We start from the raw sequence: 17796 nt of genomic DNA, 5'->3' as shown, positions 1-17796 counted from the left end.
AGTATACATATCAACTTGTACACATCACAAATAGTTTCAACCTTGCCCTCCATGGTGTGTTAGGTACTCTGTCTAAATGAATGTTTATAACTTTCTGCCCTCTAATTTTACATGAATCTGCTTGCCCACAATTTTGGGAAGGCATCAAGCACCACAGTGAAGTTGTTTTGTTTTGTTTGTTTGTTTATGTCTGTTTCTGAGTTGGCTTGGGCAGAATCCTTTGTGCACAGAAGACTACATGTTTCCCACTGAACTTTTTTCCAATTCACGATGACTGGATTTGGACTTTCTGGAATGAGTTTTTTGTTGACAACCGTGTACAAAAATTATGAGAACTTCCAAATCATCACCAACTGCAGTTTCCACGGCCAAGGTGAGGTTAAGCTCCCATAGCTATGTGCCTTGAGATCTGAGTTCCTCTCTAGCTCAAGCAGTGCCTGAGGGATTCGCGACTCATATTTGTCTGGCTTCTCATCTTGGACCCTCACGATCTTTGTCCCCGAGTTGAACATTGCCTTGTTCTTACAGAGGTTCTACTTAGAAAAAGATGTTTTGTTTGTAGCAAAAGGTACGTGAGTAGAGAAATCAGTTATTACATTACCACATTTCAGACATTAATTCTATTCTACTGTATTTTAAACAGATATCAAGTCCCTGAAACCTTAAGGTAATTTCCTGTCTTGCATAACTTCACTAATAACATTTGTCGTATATTGTTTTCTCCTCCTCCTCCTCTTCTCATTTTTCTTCTTCTCTTTGTCCTCCTCCTCCTTCCTCTTCTTCTTTTTGTCCTCCTCTTCCTCTCTCTCCTCCTCCTCCTCCTCTTTGTCCTTCTCCTCCTTCTCCCCCTCTTTCTCTCTTTCCCTTATGACCAGTTTTCTAATGTTAGTGAGGGATAAAGACTCACATCCCCTGCCCATGGGTGTCATGCCCAATGCATAATGTTGTGTGTAAAAGTAGTTGTTAAAATCATCTAGCACTAACTAGTGTCCTACAATATCATTAACTCTATGCATTTTGTTCATAATCTTATTAACTCAATACCTAAAATATGGCTTATTTATTTTAGAAAGAACTAACTGAGAAAAAATGAAGCTAATAAAATTGTTCTTTGTTGACTCCTGGAGTATTTACTATGATTATGTTCTTGGGTATTTTTGATTCTTCAATGTGCTACTTATTACACCTTAATGGATACCTGGCTCTGAAGCCAAAGACCTAGAAGTCTATCAAAATGTATTGCAGCTCCTCTTTGTCACTTCATAGAAAGCCCACCTGTCACTGCCAGAGTATATCATGGCGTTTCTCTTCAGTGTCATTTATTCATGCTTGTTTGGTACTTCATAGACAATGTCTTTTAATGTTTCAGTAGAGGTACCACTGCTTGTTAGGTGCTTTATTTTTTTTTTTGTTTTTTTTTTTTCGGAGCTGGGGACCGAACCCAGGGCCTTGCGCTTCCTAGGTAAGCGCTCTACCACTGAGCTAAATCCCCAGCCCCTGTTAGGTGCTTTATAGATGATGACTTCATAGACAGTGCTTCCTGGACTGTGGCACTTGTCCATGGTTCTGAAGACCCTTACAGATGCAACTGTTTTGAAGCCTGGGTTGTCTGGGTACCACTCACTGCGCACAATGCTGCACTTCTTGACAGATTATTAATGCAAATTATCAATGAGCTTTTGTTCTTCTAAACTAGCATGTTGAACAGTAACTTGAAAACATTAAACTAAACATGAAATGTGACTTCTTTGTACTAATAAAGATCTTTGAAATACTTATTGCTAATGTGCAGTGTTTCTCTCTTAATTTGATTTTTAACTTCAAACTGATCCTTAGGGAGTGTGTTGATGAAAGCTGCACACAGGAGAAAGAAGCAAGATGTCATAAGTCTCAGCAAGGCAGAGATCTTCTAATCCATATGAACTTTGTATGTGCCTGCTAATTTTTGCAACCTCTATTATGAAATCGTCACATGTTTTCCAGGAAATCTGAAGAGAAGGCAACCTGAGGGAGTGCCTCCTTCTTCCCTGTGCTGGAAGAATGTGAAAGAGTTTTAATGTTGAAGAAAAAGAATCCCAACTCCCTTAGGTTCTATGTGTGGTAAAGTGGGGAATCAGCTTGGCTTGAGAAATAGCAGGCAGCTACTGACAAATTGATAGAGGATTCAATTGAAAGAAGAAAAGAACTTCTGACCAACATCGGAACTTTCCTGCAATAATATAATGTTTGGTAGGATAAGGGCCTTTGTTGGTAGCAAATCCTCCTTGGGTCTTGTTTGAAAAAGAATTTTTGCTAAGAGATTTATATTACTTAATTATAATAATAGCTTTCTTTGCTCCCCTGTTTCCATGATCCCTGAAGAAACTGTGATCAAAAGGTGAAATAATAGCATAATACCATTTGTTGAAAATTGCAAAAAAAAACTAGTTAGGAAAAGTAAAGGCATATAGTACCACAGGTATGAGGAGTTAAATATACTTTCTACACACATAGAATACAAAATTTATGATTGAGTTCAATAACATACCTAAGAGGAATTCAGACTGGCTTCAGAGTCAGTGAAATCTGAATAGCAGGATAAGCTTTTTTCAACTTAAATTGAGGAGAACTGCATTGAGGTCTGGGTTCTGTGGAGATGCACCAGTAACATTGGAGAAACTGGAGAAATCATTAGAAATGAATGAGGGAAACATACACCAGAAAGTACAGTGCATTGGAAACAAATGAAGGGAGAGTATTTTCCAGAGAGTAGGTGCTGCTGTGTCACAGGAAAAACCTGTGTGGAGAAGGGGAGTGCATACACAGACAGAGGGAAAGGAAAGCCATTGACCAGACCATTACAGAGCAGAAAAGGACCACAGGAAAGGGGCTGAGCCTCTCTGCTCTTCTGTTATAAGCCAGGGGCAAGCAAGCCTTAGAAACATCTTCTAGACCACACACATAACCTGTGACAGGAATCCTGGCACATGGTACAGATGAATAGGAAGGGAGCATACAAACATATAGTAAGGATATATTACAATCATCTATGTTTACCCACAATGATGGAGAGAAATATCGACATGCAAAAGAAGCTGGCCTATCATATGCTGGAGGTGAAGAATTTTCCTGTAAAGCCTTTATATTGTGGAATTAGGTACAATTTTATATGGAGCTCAATGGGGTTGTTACCGAAAGATTTACATGCCCTTGTGGGGGAAATTAAACATTTTAATAATTGGGAAAGAAGAAAGTAATTTAAAGTTCCATTTTCTGCTTAAATTGAACTCATCTATTTAAGCTAGTATTGTACAGCTTGAACTTTTCCTGTTACATTTAAAAAACAATTTCTTCTTAGAATCTCACTTCATTAAAAAAATAATCATTTCTTGTTGGCAAGATGAATCCAGTGTATGGAGTTGAGCATGAATAATTTAATTTCTTTCTTGTTTTCAAAGGAAAGACAGTGGCTTATTGTGGACTGTATTTGGCACACTTTGTTCTATGTATGTTTGCAAAGTGAATGATCTCTCCTGCTGTGGTACTCATGCTATTTCATGTGCACCGAACCATCTTGGTAATTTATGGCCGCCCAAGCTGACTCTGCATATTATTTGCATGAGATGCTGAGGGCGAAGCATCTTAAAGGGAGGATTCTCTTATCTTTGTGACCCTGAACTGTTGCAAAGGACCAGGAAGAGCACAGCCACGCTCTAAAAACCAAAGGTATCTATCTGTGAGGGTCTGGCCTAAGGACTGCAAGCATGGTTTTCTTCTGGATGTGCTCCTGAGAAGCCACTGACAATGACCCAGATTCTCTACTTTGCTGGTTCGAGACTTTAGCTTCAGGTCATTTGGAGTCTAAATCTTTCTAAGAGAGTAGAGTGTCTGAATTTAGATCTGATTCTCTAAATCTAATCTCTGGAATTAGGGATGGGTAACCTGGCTTCTCTGTAAGGACAAACCATCTTTTTCCGTTGTCAAAGCGTCCATTATCTTCTAAGCATCTGCTTTAACATTTCCAGTTGCTTTTGGTTGCTGGATTTCTGTGAATCCCAGCAATGCTTTTCTGCTTAGCAGCTCCACGGGATCTTTTGTTATTGTATCTCTGCCTTCTCTACTTGTCAGTGGTCTGTGCTCTCTGTGACTCATTCAATTGGGCAGTTTGTCTGCATTCCGCTGAGGTCGCACTATCACCATGACTTTCTACAAAAATGGTTCTAACTTTTGGAAATGCAAAGAGTAGCTGTATTGCATTTCTTCTCTCTCTCTCTGTGATCCAGTGCAGGCAAGCAGCTCTCCCACCCCTGCCTGATGTCCTACACTGTGGATCTCAGAGCACAGAAAAGACATTCAGGGATGTATGATGGCTCCCATCTTACTGCTTCATGGCACTTCTACTCACATTCCATGGCCTAAGAGAAGCCCTATAGCCAAGTCTGATGTTTTAAACTGGAAGTCTTATTCCTATTAAAATAATTAGGAAAGATTGGCAATAATATAATCATCCAAATATATATTTTACATCTTTCATATACAATACTTTCTTTTCTGAGAAGAATACAGATCAACTTTTCTGAAGTCACAAATTATATCAAACCTGTGTATATTGTTTTTCCTATAGTACACACCTATAATCTACATGTTTATAGATGAGACATGGTAGAAGATTAACAACAATCACTTTTCATATTTCCTAAGGTCATGTGACTTCACCAAACTACTCTTCTTTTTTATGTTCAGAACTCTCACTTTTTCACTCTGGTATATCTAAACCACCACAATGAGTGCTCCCACTCTCAGGGCCCATTTTAAGGTAACATTTTCTTAAACACAAGGGTAGTGAACAAAGCATCTGAAGCATATACAACATGGACACCTTCATCAAACATAGGCTTTCTGTTCCTGTAAGGGAGAGATCAGGGCATGACTCAATGCAATGCACAAATTAAAATTTAGGATTGCTGATGGAGTTTTCCATGAAGTGCTTTTACACCAGGGTTGATTATGAGATATGGCCTCTGTAGAAAGTGAAAGGGTGATCAGGCAGGGGATGACCTACTGTCTTCAGATTTAGATTTGAGTGGGAAAAGTCCTTTTCCTGAGATATTGCCTTAGCAGTCCTGAAGGCTGTGGCATTTCTGGAGGCTCTTCACTCTCCACCTTACTTCATACATGGAATCCCCTATCTTTAGTGTCTCTGTGGAAAGCTTTGCTACTGTACTCTTTTGCTTTAGAATTTCACCTGTCATTCCCTAGCTTTTTACAGTTTTTCTTCACTCTGATTCTAAATGGCTCATTAAGTCAAGAGAACCCTAGAATGTTTATTTTACACCATTTCAATACACTAAGAGGACAGCCAATTATTTAAAACTTGATGATTTCCTTCTCCCATCCTGAATGGAACTACTCTGATTGAAATGTGTGTTCAAGTAAATACAATAACCTTCAACCCTTATCTGATGTTAGCAGTATACAAAGTAGCAAAACTAGTCTGAGCTTAATTCAAGTATACACTTTCCCTCTGTGCTCCGTACATAGCTTTCTCAGACACAATGTGACTCTGTGCTCCATTGCTGCTCTGTAGGATGCACCTTGAATCCAACATACTCTTCAGGTAAATTATTCTTGTCAGAGTTTCTTTGTATTGGTCACAAAGATTAAAAATAATCTTCGTGTTTTTATGATATTTCAGAGTTCTTACATGTCTCTGAGTGTTTTGAATGGCTGTTTAGGACTAAATGCCATTTGTGTATGATTACATAGTTTGCTTAGATACTTTAGGCTTTGTGTTGGAGGATGACTTATAATCATATGCATAATCATTGGATTACTTTGTTAAGCAAATATGAGTGCCACATTGTTCCCATTAAACACAAGGTGGAACAGTTCATTTTTGCACGTTTGTGGCATTATCACAAGACTAAGCTTTGTGCAGAGCATTGTGCTTCAGCATTTGCCTTCACCAGGCTGCCAGACAGACCCACAGCAGCCGGCAGCATGGTAGACACAGGGGATGAAATCTGTGTCATTATTTCCTGGCATCTAAATTTAAAAAGTAGTGACTAAATACACAGGAGTTTGCCTGCTGGACCCCATTTTCTATTCTTAGCAAAATCTTATTTTTCTTTCTTCTTCTGACTAGCACCTTTATAAGTACCAAGATAGATGGACATATTATCTTGTTCAGATTGTGTTTGCATATTTATATTTTTTGCAATAATAAGGTTCTGGAAATGATAACTGAATCTTATTGCTTCTTAGATATTTGTATGCAAAACATAGACAGGATGTTTAGTATATCTGTATTTGTATGTTTTTCAGGCAGAGGGTACCAGACTTCAGCGAGAACTGCGAGGATATTTAGTGGCAATCAAAGGTAATGTGAATGTGTGTTGTTTATAACCTGCTTCCAAGCGAAGCTGTTCTTAGAATTTGTAGGAGACAGGAGTGAGTGTTAACGAGGAAGCCACTTGGGTTACTGGCAAGTAGGGTACTTAAACACAGGTGTTTTATTCCACCCACCTCCAATTTCCGTTGAAATGATAATCAGAATACACATGGACAAATATACATCTGCCCTTCTGTTGCAAACTAAGAATAAATACCACCCACATGGCAGAGATTTCTAGGAAGGCTCGTTAGACCAAGTGTATTAGAGATGTTACTAAAGCAAAGCTGCAGCCTGAGGAGTTAGGTCCCAAGAGTACAATACTCACAGACCCACTTAAGATCTCTCAATATGAGGAGAAAGAAGTTGCAGCACAAGCTGGTTGCAGTTGGGCAGGGAACACAGCCTTGATTGCAAGAACAAAACCAAAACAACAACAACACAATGCCTCTCCCCCCCCCCACATTATTTATAAAGTCTTGCCAATGTGCTAGATTGTTTCCCAGATGGAAATAGCTAGACCTCTGCATTGGTTTCTAATCTTTGTCACGCAAACTCAGAGGCTAGTGGAAGGGGGAAGAGAGGAATGGGTGGTGTGCTGTGCTCAGCGAAACTGCTCTCCATTGATCACCAGGACTTCTCTGAGTCAGAGCCAAGGGCATCAGCAGATGTGATACTCCGCGGATTAGACCTCAGATCTCAAGACGTGTGGCAGCAGGATGAAGTATCTATAAGTTGTGTTATGAAAATTCTCCAAACATTGAAGGCCCCATTTTACATTTCACTACTGCCTAATTCAAAAAACCAGTTAAATATTTACATGCAAAATTTTTCAAAATCAGATTAAAACACAAAATATTTAGTCCCCGTTTTTTGAATGAATTAGGTCTTTACAAGATACCCAAAAGATATAAACCAAGAACAAGAGATTTGATTATATAAATGTGTATTTAAAACTACCATACTTTGACAATTTATTCAATGCAATTGAACTAAGATATAAAGAACCTAGTAAGTAAACTAAGTAGAGAAAGTTTTGTTTGTTCTCCCTCTCCCTCTCTTCTTCTCTCTCTCCCTCTCTCCCTCTTCCTCTGAACAAAATATTTGAGGAAAAAAATTAGGTACATAAAAATAAAACAGGGGAAGCTGAGGCAGGAAGATGATAAGTTCAAAGCTACCCTGATGAACTTAGTGAAATTGTCTTGAAATGAAAATGTAAACAGGGTTAGGGTGACATAGTTTGGTGGTGGAACAGTCATTTGTGTAGTTGACTACCCATTCCTAGGTCCAGTCCCCAGCACTGCAAAATCAGAAAGTAGCAAAGAACTTCTGAGGGCTGTGACATGAAAATGCCATCTTCAAGACTCACTAAAGAATGGTTAAAGAGACAATGGCACAGGATTCTCCTTCTTATAATTGTGTATAAGTTGGTCTCTTTTATCTCATTAATATAGAGAATTCTGCAGGAAAAGACTGGTATAATTCTTTTCTTTAGTATAATAGAGAAAGAAAGCTCCTTAAGTGAGGCAGTAGTTCAGTGAGGAACTTGGGTGGCTCATGAAAGCAGCACCCGCCTACTTCTGGTGGCCACATCTCTTTGACGGAGAAGCGATCATATGAGCTTGACCCTCCTTGGTTTCTGCTGATTTGATGGTATTAGCTAGTTATGTTGCAAGGTGTTCTGTGTTGATGTTACTTTGGCAAAAAACTGGAATGATGAATGTTTAAGCAGATGCCTGGTGAGCTTCTCAGAGTGGTACTCAGAGCTGCCTACGACACTGTGTTCTTCAGACATACAGTGGTGTAGACAGGCTATCCCAGACAGCTGCTCTTCTCAGTGTTAAGAAGTATAAGTCATGCTCATTGGAACACATTTTGGATTGGAAAACACAGTTAAACACAAGGCTCATGCATGCATTACGTAGGTCATAATTAGCCTTGTGAAGACATTTCACTTGAGGCCAATTTCTGTTTAACCGAGAATGCTGGCAAATTGATGGTAGTGCAGTGCTCACAACCTCACAGCACCATTTCAGCAGCAGTACAAAGAGACGAGATCAGCCCCAGAGGCTTGTGGAAGCTGAGGCAATTTTGGGAGAAGCATTGAGTCACTGTCTGAATTCACAAACACTATCTCCAAACTAGTACCGTAGCCCTGGCTCTTATACTCTCTGCCCTCTCTCCTATAGCATTCATTGAACCTCAGCTCTAGAAGTTGTGCCACTTGGAGTTTGTTTTCCTGTGGCCACTTCTTCTCTACATTTTGACCATCTTCAGATCTCTGTAGTACCGTCTGTCTGATAAAATAAGCTTCTTTTGCTGAGTGATCAGACGCTGTGGGTATAAGAATAAGTCTTTAGAATATAGTTAGAAGCCATATTGATTTAAAAACTTGGCAGTTTTAGGTTTTCCATCTACTAGGGTCCATTGCTCCTCCAGCATCTGGTAGCTCGCTACGTGTATAGTCCCAAGCATGAATTCCCTCCCCTTGAGCAGCCTTAAGTCCAATTAGATCACAGTTGGTAGCCCCTAAGGTAAAAGTGTTCTTATTGTTCCCCCGGGGATATCTCATCCCACTTGTCATTACTGGGCTTTATAGGCTTTATATTTGGGGAGGATTATTGATTGTTTTTCTTCCTTGGCTGCTTGAATGGCCTTTATAATACTGTGAGAGCTAGTTAATCCTCAGGGAGGAACCTCCAAGGTCAGTCCAGCTTGAATCCTTCAAGTCCAGTGTCTGGAGTGTGTGGTGTGTCTTCAGAAATAGAATTTTACCTTCAAGTTCTGGGAGGGAGCCAATGAAAATGGCAGCAGCCGACATTGTTTTGGGAGTTCTGAACACTCCTGACCAACAATAGGAAGGGAGGTTTCTTTACCTGGGCCTGGGGTTTTGTTACATGGTCTATTCCTCTTGTAGCACACTGCTACCCAATGTAGTGTGAGTCCAGTGACAACATTTCTACAGGCTTATTGGAGTGGTTGCTTCTTGTTCTATACATGCTCAATTAGTTTTAACTAAAATGTTTATTTCAAGGCTATGCAAGCAAAGAATACTCTTATTGGAGCGCAATATCTACCATTAGTCTCAGAGGATGAAAGGAAGCTCATGAACTTGGCTTCAAATGGAAATCTATTTTACTAAATACCTTGGAGAAAGCCCAACATTTTTAATAGAAGCTCCTATCTAATAGAAACTGAATATTTCTCCTATATATGGTACTCTGTAGTGATATACAAGCTTATAAATGACTAATCTTATATCATGTATTAGACGTTAACTGCCAGCAGTAGCTTTTAGCATGAATTCTCTTCTAAGGGAAACAAATTACTTTGTAAGGAAACTGGACTTTAGATATTTATGTTATATTCTGTAATCAGAGGAAGTACTTTGTTTTAGTTTGGTTTTGTGCTTTTAGGTAATTTATAAAGAATAGAAACTTAATTGGCTCATCTGGAGTTTGGGAATTTCAAGATGCAAAGTCCCACATCTGGAAAGCTCTGCCACTCTACAGCATAACCATTCCCTGGGCAAAGGAGAAAAATCGAGGAGCTCATTCTCTAGAAGGCTCTGCCCTCTTGGATATGAGCCTGCTTGCTCAATATTAGCACTAATCCATTCTTGAAGGCATTCTGACAGTCTCTGCTTGAAGACTTCACTGTACTGATAATTAAGGTTCTAAAACATAAACTTTGAGAGGCACATTCATGTGGAAATATTTCCCAGCTGTAAAATCCCCCAAAGTCTTTGTGCACTTTAAAAGGAAGGCCACCCCTTCTTCACTTGGGTCTTAATCCACCTGGTACGTATGGGGTCAACTTCTTGGAACCTATTTCTATGTTAAAATGGTTTTTTCCAAATTCTCCATGTATATGCCACGTATTGCACAGTACTAAGAGAAACATGACTATAATATTGTGCTTATAGCATCATTGAGTAAATTTTGTTGGAGGCCCATTTTGTTTTTCACCACAAAGATCATTTGACTGACAGTGGCATCCCCCAACTTGTCTAGTGCCTATTTCTTAGCTATTTATAATTTTTTCAGATGCAGACAGAGATTAAAGAAAATACCAGGAGCCTTGTCATCAGGATTATAGTTCAGCTCCTTGCTGAACCCAAAACGGCTTACTGCCTGCCCATCAATCATGTGGTTGTTTTCAGTTTATAAATGATTTCAATCTTTGCTTACTGCATTACCCTATATCAGCTTCTTCGCGATAAAGGCTTAGACATTAATGTGGCCACGTGGGGTCTTCCACCTATTGTTTGCTTATATTTCTAGTGTCATTTACAGGCACCACCATGTAGACCCAGCATCTGCATCTTATTCTCTATGCTTTGATGGGTCTGACCATGTCAGGAGGAGGAAAAGGGGGTAGTGTTAGCAAAGCCCTAGCCGTGCTTTATACCTCAGCTGCTCATAGAAGCTTCACACCATGACTATTAATAACCATGTTTGCCACCTACCAATGTGCAAAGAAAATTTAGAGCCATAGGCTGATGAAGTCAAAACTGTCTAAAAGGCCTTATCCAAAACTGTATTTACAGTTTTAAGAGATAAATACATTTTACTCCTTATCTTAGGAAGAAAGTTCCTCTTGAATTGTAACCATTTTCAACAATTTTACTATTTAAATCATTAAACCACTTTCAGCTGACACATATGAAAGTCCTATTTATACTGTTTCTACCTGCTTCAAAAGTGCTATATTTCTGTACATTGATCCAAGATTAATTTTGCTTTTAGAACTTTGCAATGTTGCCTACTATTTTTGTGTCCTAACTATTTGTTAGGTCCCCTTTAACAGGCAACTAGAGCACACTGTTGTTGCAGTTCTTAGATGATGACACTGTTGACGTTTTCTGAGACCCAGTGTTTTACTACCATTGTGTCAGTTACTAAAAAGGTGTATCATGAGAATGAATGTAAGGTTAGGAGTCTCTCCAGGAACGATGTAGGTGTGCCATCACAGTTCTTTGTGTGTCACTTAGCAAAGCGGGGCATAAGACAGCAATGCCTCCCTATTCCATATAACCGGAACTGGTTTTCTCCATTGCCAGGTATGCAGGAGGCCTCAATGAAGCTTACCGAGTCACTACATGAAGTCTACGAGCCAGATTGGTATGGATGGGAAGATGTAAAGATGGTTGGTGAGGTAAGAGCTGGATGGCAACTTCTAGGAGTCCCTGAGTGGCTTCCAGAAGACTTCTACTACTTAGTCCACATTTCACTTCTCCACCTCAGGGCATGAATCACAAATCAAGATGAGATACTAAAAAAGCAGCCTGGAGTTCTACTGCCTAGGCCATCACCAACTTGTAGTGTGAGGGAAGGTGATTTTAAAACCACTTGAAGTTGGGGTTAAAGATTGCTTTTCCTCACAATAACAGTGACTCATGTCTGTTACATAGCATAGGGTTGTACCAGCTATATCAACTTGATTTTCATGCAGCAATTTCACCCCCTTTTTTCCTTCTCCCTTTTAATCAGCCCTCCTGGAATGCAGAAACAAAAGCTCATAAGTTCACCCATCCCTCTGTAGCACAGCTAGTCCAGTCACTAAACTACTGAAGTTTATGACAGCCTTGGACTTGGAAATATCTCCACACATGAATTGAAGACCGTAGCCCTAGGCCACCCAGCTTCCAGTAAGAGAGCAAATGAGTATCACCACCTTGTGGAAAGTGGAGTAGAACAAATAGCAAGAACAGCCATGTAACCTCAGGCCACTCTTTTATCCTCGAGGGAGTCATTCCCATGTAAAAGACTGGAGTAATAACAATTATAAGGTCCTCTCACCAGTGCTCAGAACATGTCCTGGTCATTGATGGGTGAGTGCTTCTAGGCAAAAATTATCTCCCCTCCAAGATCTTTGTTGAAGCTAGAGCAATTGTTTGTCATGTCAGCTCCTCAGGTAGGTCAGTAAAGCTCCTCTAGGAACAGAAAATCTGAGTTAGATGATGCAGCCAAAGCCCAGGGGAAGTTAATTCAGGAGTTGCATATCTCTGCAGCCTCAAAAGGACAACCATAGTGAGTATCTGGCTGTTGCTTGGCAGTGCTAACACCCTGATATCCATGATATTGTTAGAACTGAAAGGAAAATGGATTTATCTGTGGGAAGGGCTCTTGTTAGATATATTCTAGCTTCCAAAATCTTTCAGGATGTGGATTAGGTGAAGGTTGTTCCCACATATTACTTTTTAATGCAGTTACCAAGTATTTTTGTCATCTGACATTTTTCCTGTATGAAGACATCGTATTTCAACAACATGTTGTTAAACGTTTATCTTACTTTGTATATTTCTGACTAATAATGTATTCTCAAAATTCATCACAAGCAAGGAAAATTTAAAGAATAGTGGAAAGTGTGCTCCTATCCTCAGAACATTGTATGATTCCATTTTGTCCATGACAATGCTACTATTGACACTGACACTTTAGTGAAATGGCTGCTATGCTGCATTAGTCCCCATGGATTCCAGGACCTCTGAACCCACAGTTCCAGCTTCAAACATCATCCTTTGGACAATAGAGCAACCGATCATTACATGTTCAGTGTCTACTCAGAACAGATGATGGGCCTTTTTTATTTGATGGATTTAAATTATTTTGTTTGCTTACGATTTTTAAATTGGCCATTATAATAACTAGGATTTAGTTTTTATAGGTCAAAAAAGGAAACAAAATGCAAATAAAGCTTCCTTGTTTGTGGAAATGCTATCAGAAAGGCTAAACTGGACTCAGGCCTACTGTCCAGCTAAAGCAGGCCTTGGGTTCGTGGCTCTGTTTCCCAAGTAAAGAGATTATTGGTATGGGTCACTGTCTCTACCTCTAAGTTAGATTGCACTGGTTTGCTTTTCAAACAAGATCAAGATTTACCACTCACTTAAAGAAATTTTGGAGTGACAGCCCAAGTATGACATGACAAATACCAGAGATATGTTTTTTAATCCACTATATACCTCATAGTGATAGCCTCCCAGTATAATAGAATTTTCTCTTAATTCTTTAAATGATATTTAAGCTGTGTTTTGTTATTTGTTCTCTCGGGAATGTCTCTATTTTTATCAGTTGTTGAAGATAAGTTAGCTGTCTCATAGGAATTCTTAATCTTTTCACACCAACACCCATCTACTGTGACTTGGGGACCTGTTAAAGCCTCTGCACTCCTCATAACTCAGAATCAGTAATGTACTCAAACAAGCCAAGCTCTTAGCTTATATTGTCAACGAGAACACTGACCAGATTGCCTTGAAGTTTGATAGAATCCCAATTAGTCCATATCATCTCTTCTAATATGTCAGGAAGTATGGCTTTCTACATGTTATGATTTTAGATATTTTAGCAGTTTAATGAAATGTGTCTGGAATTTTAAAGTCACGGTCTCTGTTTCTCTTTTCAGATGTGCTGTGGGAAGACTTCCATCAAAAGCTAGTGGATGGGTCCTTGCTGACACTGGACACGCACCTGGGCCAGTTTCCTGACATAAAGGTATTTCATTCTCCATGTGTGAAGGAAATAATTGAATGGTCTCATGCAGTTATTAAAATCAGAGCAAGAGGAGGGAATTAAAAGTTCTCAAGTTGAAATGAAAGACATTTATAACTTTTCATTTATTTAAGCATGGATTTTTCATCTGCCATCCTGAAATAACATCCAGCCACAGAAATCAAAGCGGTCCTCTTAGTGAACACTTCAATGCTTCTTTCTTTATTAAGTCTTTTCGAACCTGTAGATACAAAATCGGAAATCAAATACCTAAAGTCTATTCAAACCTTTTTATATGTAGTATGTGGCAATTTTCATTTGAATAAATGATGGTCAGAGGGAGTGGAGAAACTGAACTGTGAATGTGAGGAGAAATCTGATATTTCACGATCTGCGGTTAGTTTCACATGTACACACAATGCACCTGGACATTTTGCTGGCCTTTAAATTTTCAGATTAAAGTCAAATTATGAGCCTTTTAGGATGTGAAAGAATTATGTTTAAAGCAATAGCTTTGGCTCTTACCTCCCCTGCGTGGGTAAAGAAGTGAATGGTTGAATGTTGTAGCTCTAGAACTGTCATTGTAGCCAAAGCTGTGTTTGAATAAACATCTGTATGTAACAGATGTGCAGCAATAGCCTTTTTGCTTCTGGGATCAAAACGGAGTCAGGGTATGTTGGCTTCCTACCAGGGTAAGGAGGTTCTGAACCAGCACCAGTGGGCACCTGTGACATCTTGCACAAATCCATTGTACCCTGGCCTTCTGGGTAGTCATGAACAAATACCAGGAAACTACCTATAGGAAATGCTCTGGCATTGTTCCCACAGTGAAATGAAATGGCGTCACCATGTTAGCACGGAAGGGAGAACTAGCTTTTCAACCCCCACAGACTATGAAAAAAGAGCATTTGGGCTTTCTGGACTACTGGGTAGGAACTTAAGTGGATCTCTCCAAATATATTCCCCTTGGTGGCCATCAATGAAACAAATCGGAATGATGGATTCCCATGTTAATATAAGCACTAGAGATTTCTTTCCTATGTTGTCATTTTCTTAGAGTCTCTGTGCAGGCATCTGAAAGAACAGCCACTTGACTATCAGCAAACATTAGAGTCGAGGATTTACTACTAGAATTTACTAGGTCCTCATGATTCAGAGTAAGGGATTAGATGAGGGATGAGCGATGGTGATAGAAACAGTCTGTGTGTTGATAAACAGAGGCTCAGTGGTGGTGATTTCAGGCAGTATGGGCTCTGACTGTGCACAGTAAGGTGCCAGCTCTATTCTAATGTGCTTGCTCTATTTTGGGTCACCTTTGGTTCTGGAGAATTTCTTATCCCCAATTTCATTGGTTTCTGATGTGCTTATCTTGATGGTCTCTTTTTGGATTAATCCTAATAGTTATTCCAGTCGGTTTTTGAAAAACCTGTACAGTCTGCTTCCTATTCTTTTAAAATTAACTTTATTTTAAAAAAAATCCTTGTCAATGAACAAGAATACTACACCTCATATTTATCCAGACCCAGAGTCTGTAAAACTTAGTAAACTTATTTACACTTAAAATTGGCATTTGAAATGGAAGCTGTGAAGCTTCACATTAGATTTCATGCTTTTATGACTGAATTTATTTTGTGTTATCCAAATCCATCTGCTCTGTGACATCTCCAAATATCTAGAGAGAGCTAGACCCCATCATTGCTGAAAACAAAGCCACTTGCACAAGGGCTTCCACAGGTCTGAAAGTGGGACCACTTTGTCGAACTTTTTCTTTCCAAAGGAGAAGGAGTCTGGACTTTTAAAAAGCCTTGTGTGTGCTAAGCTTAGAGAGACAGTGATGGTGGCTAATTCTGTTGTAGAATCAAGTGTCATCCAGGATTTCACTCGCTTTTCAGTGTGTTTAAGAGTATTCAGTGTGCCAATACTCTTTTAAGACTGAGCCAGCCTATGGATACCACGCAAAAGTTCAAAGTCAGATAGAAGGTCTAAGAGTCTCTACTCAAGTAAGATCTGGGAGTGAGGGCATAGCAGCCACATGCCGGACTGTGACAGGCAGTGGAACTATGTCAAGTGGCTGCAGACTTGTAAAGTGCAGCTTGTCATTGCACTTGCTGCTTATGCCGCCTTTCATCTAATATTTGTCATTTACAAGAGAATTGACTTGTAGTCTGAATCAGTGTATCCAGGAGAGAAACAGAAACCAGGCTTCATTCCTCTGTCCTCTGATGTTACCTCTATTGCACGATAGTTTAATCTCTAGAAGTCCAGGATCTGAAAGTCAGAAGAGAACAAAGAAAATAGTATTCTCCCACCTGAAAACTTAAATCAACCTGCAAGTTGTCTAACTCTGTTGTGTTTTCATAGTGTGACTTTACTATGGAAAGTTGGGATTGACTAGATAAGTAGACAACTGAAAGGCACCTGAATTTCAGAAGAAAAAAATCCAGTGTATTACTGAGAGGCAGTTATTTTATTACTTGTTTTTCCTAAAAGTGTATAATTACAAAGCAAAGATGCATAGAATTACACGGTTGAAACAAAATCATAACCGATTGTACTGACTGTCATTTCAGTTCATTTGAAGTCAAACTGATGCGATACTCAGTAGAACTTTTCCCAAGGAGCCCCTTTCTTGAGACACAGAGTTGCGGTCACACACAGGGTGATCCTCCAGTAGCAGCATGTGTAGATATTTAATAGCAGCAGGATCAAGGGCTTCCTCATGCTACTCTGAAGGCAAATGCACTTTAAGGCTTTCCATGTGTCATGTGAAGAGGCTGAATCAATCTCCTCTCCCTTTTCCTTTACTCTTAAGCTACACTGACAAAACTGTCATCCAAGGCAGAGGATTAGAAAACAGCAATATGACAAATAATTAAGGAAATATCATGTGTATCTCAGGAAAGAAACAACTTGGAGAGTGAAGAATAGCTATATTGAAGTCTTACATGTATTCAATGAGTCTGATTTAGAAGTAGGAGTTGACTCCCTATGGTCATAAAATGATGATTAGTGACTATGTAATGAAGAGGAGTTTTGATGGGAAGAAGCACTATGAGTAAGATGAACTAAGTGGACAATTTTCAAAGCATGGACCAAAATTGACTTCCTTGACTCCCAATAAGATCAACAGGCACATGCATTCAAAACCTCAACAAATTTCCAAGCACTTAACACAGACTGTCACAGAAGGCTGAGAAGTACCATTCATGAGGATGATGTTTGACATTTGAGCTGTGACTAGCAGGGCAGTCCATGTTGTGATTCCCATTGTGTCGTGCTGACATCTAAAATCAATATTATGATAAGAACACACATGTCATCAACCCGAGCAGGCTTACAGCTGTGAAGAATTATTATAAAATATAGTTTAGATTCTAAGTTTGCACCCATGCATGAATAACTAAGCATATATTTACTTCAGTGTGCCCAGATGAATTCCAAATTGGGGTTGCTAGAGAATATTAAATAGTGAATTATTTTCTAAACTACAGAAATGTAAGGTGGTGAGGAATTTCAATTAAGTTTATTACTATTACTTAAAATGACTTATTTAAGTTTAGCATTGGGTACCTAATTAGAATTGTGTTGTATGAAAAAGTTAATCTGAGTTAATTCTGTTTTTATGAATTTTTGAGTATTTATTTATTTATTTATTTATTTATTTATTGCTCCAAGCTTCCAAAATGCCATATAGAAAAGGAAATATGATTGACTTGTTTTTATAGCACAAAACTGTCTGTGTCAAGTGAATGACAGATTTTACAATATTTAGTTCCACCCTAGTAAACTACCTTCTGTGAGGGCCTTGCCAGTTCCAGAGGGCAAAGCTTCACAAGATTCACCCCACCTATTTTTCAAACAAAAACCAGATTACACTGTACTCTTCCACCTCCTTCTGAAGCATGGTAGTAACTGAATTTCAGCTCTTTTCAAAGA

General features: G+C 39.1%; 1 pseudogene across 1 annotated transcript in view; it reads left to right on the top strand.

Annotated features, from left to right (window-relative positions):
- The first annotated feature begins 11432 nt into the window (after positions 1–11432).
- The window catches only part of LOC148000168 (amphiphysin-like), an 87977-nt pseudogene continuing 81613 nt past the window's right edge, over positions 11433–17796 (top strand). The window contains exons 1-2 of the transcript XR_015641693.1: positions 11433–11527; positions 13750–13863. The product of XR_015641693.1 is annotated as an amphiphysin-like (transcript). The remainder of the gene's footprint in view (positions 11528–13749; positions 13864–17796) is intronic.

The sequence above is a fragment of the Rattus norvegicus genome, chromosome 17 (assembly GCF_021556685.1).
Source record: "Rattus norvegicus strain SHRSP/BbbUtx chromosome 17, alternate assembly SHRSP_T2T, whole genome shotgun sequence".
In the NCBI taxonomy this organism is placed as follows: domain Eukaryota; kingdom Metazoa; phylum Chordata; class Mammalia; order Rodentia; family Muridae; genus Rattus; species Rattus norvegicus.
This window is presented reverse-complemented; position numbering and strand designations above follow the sequence as displayed.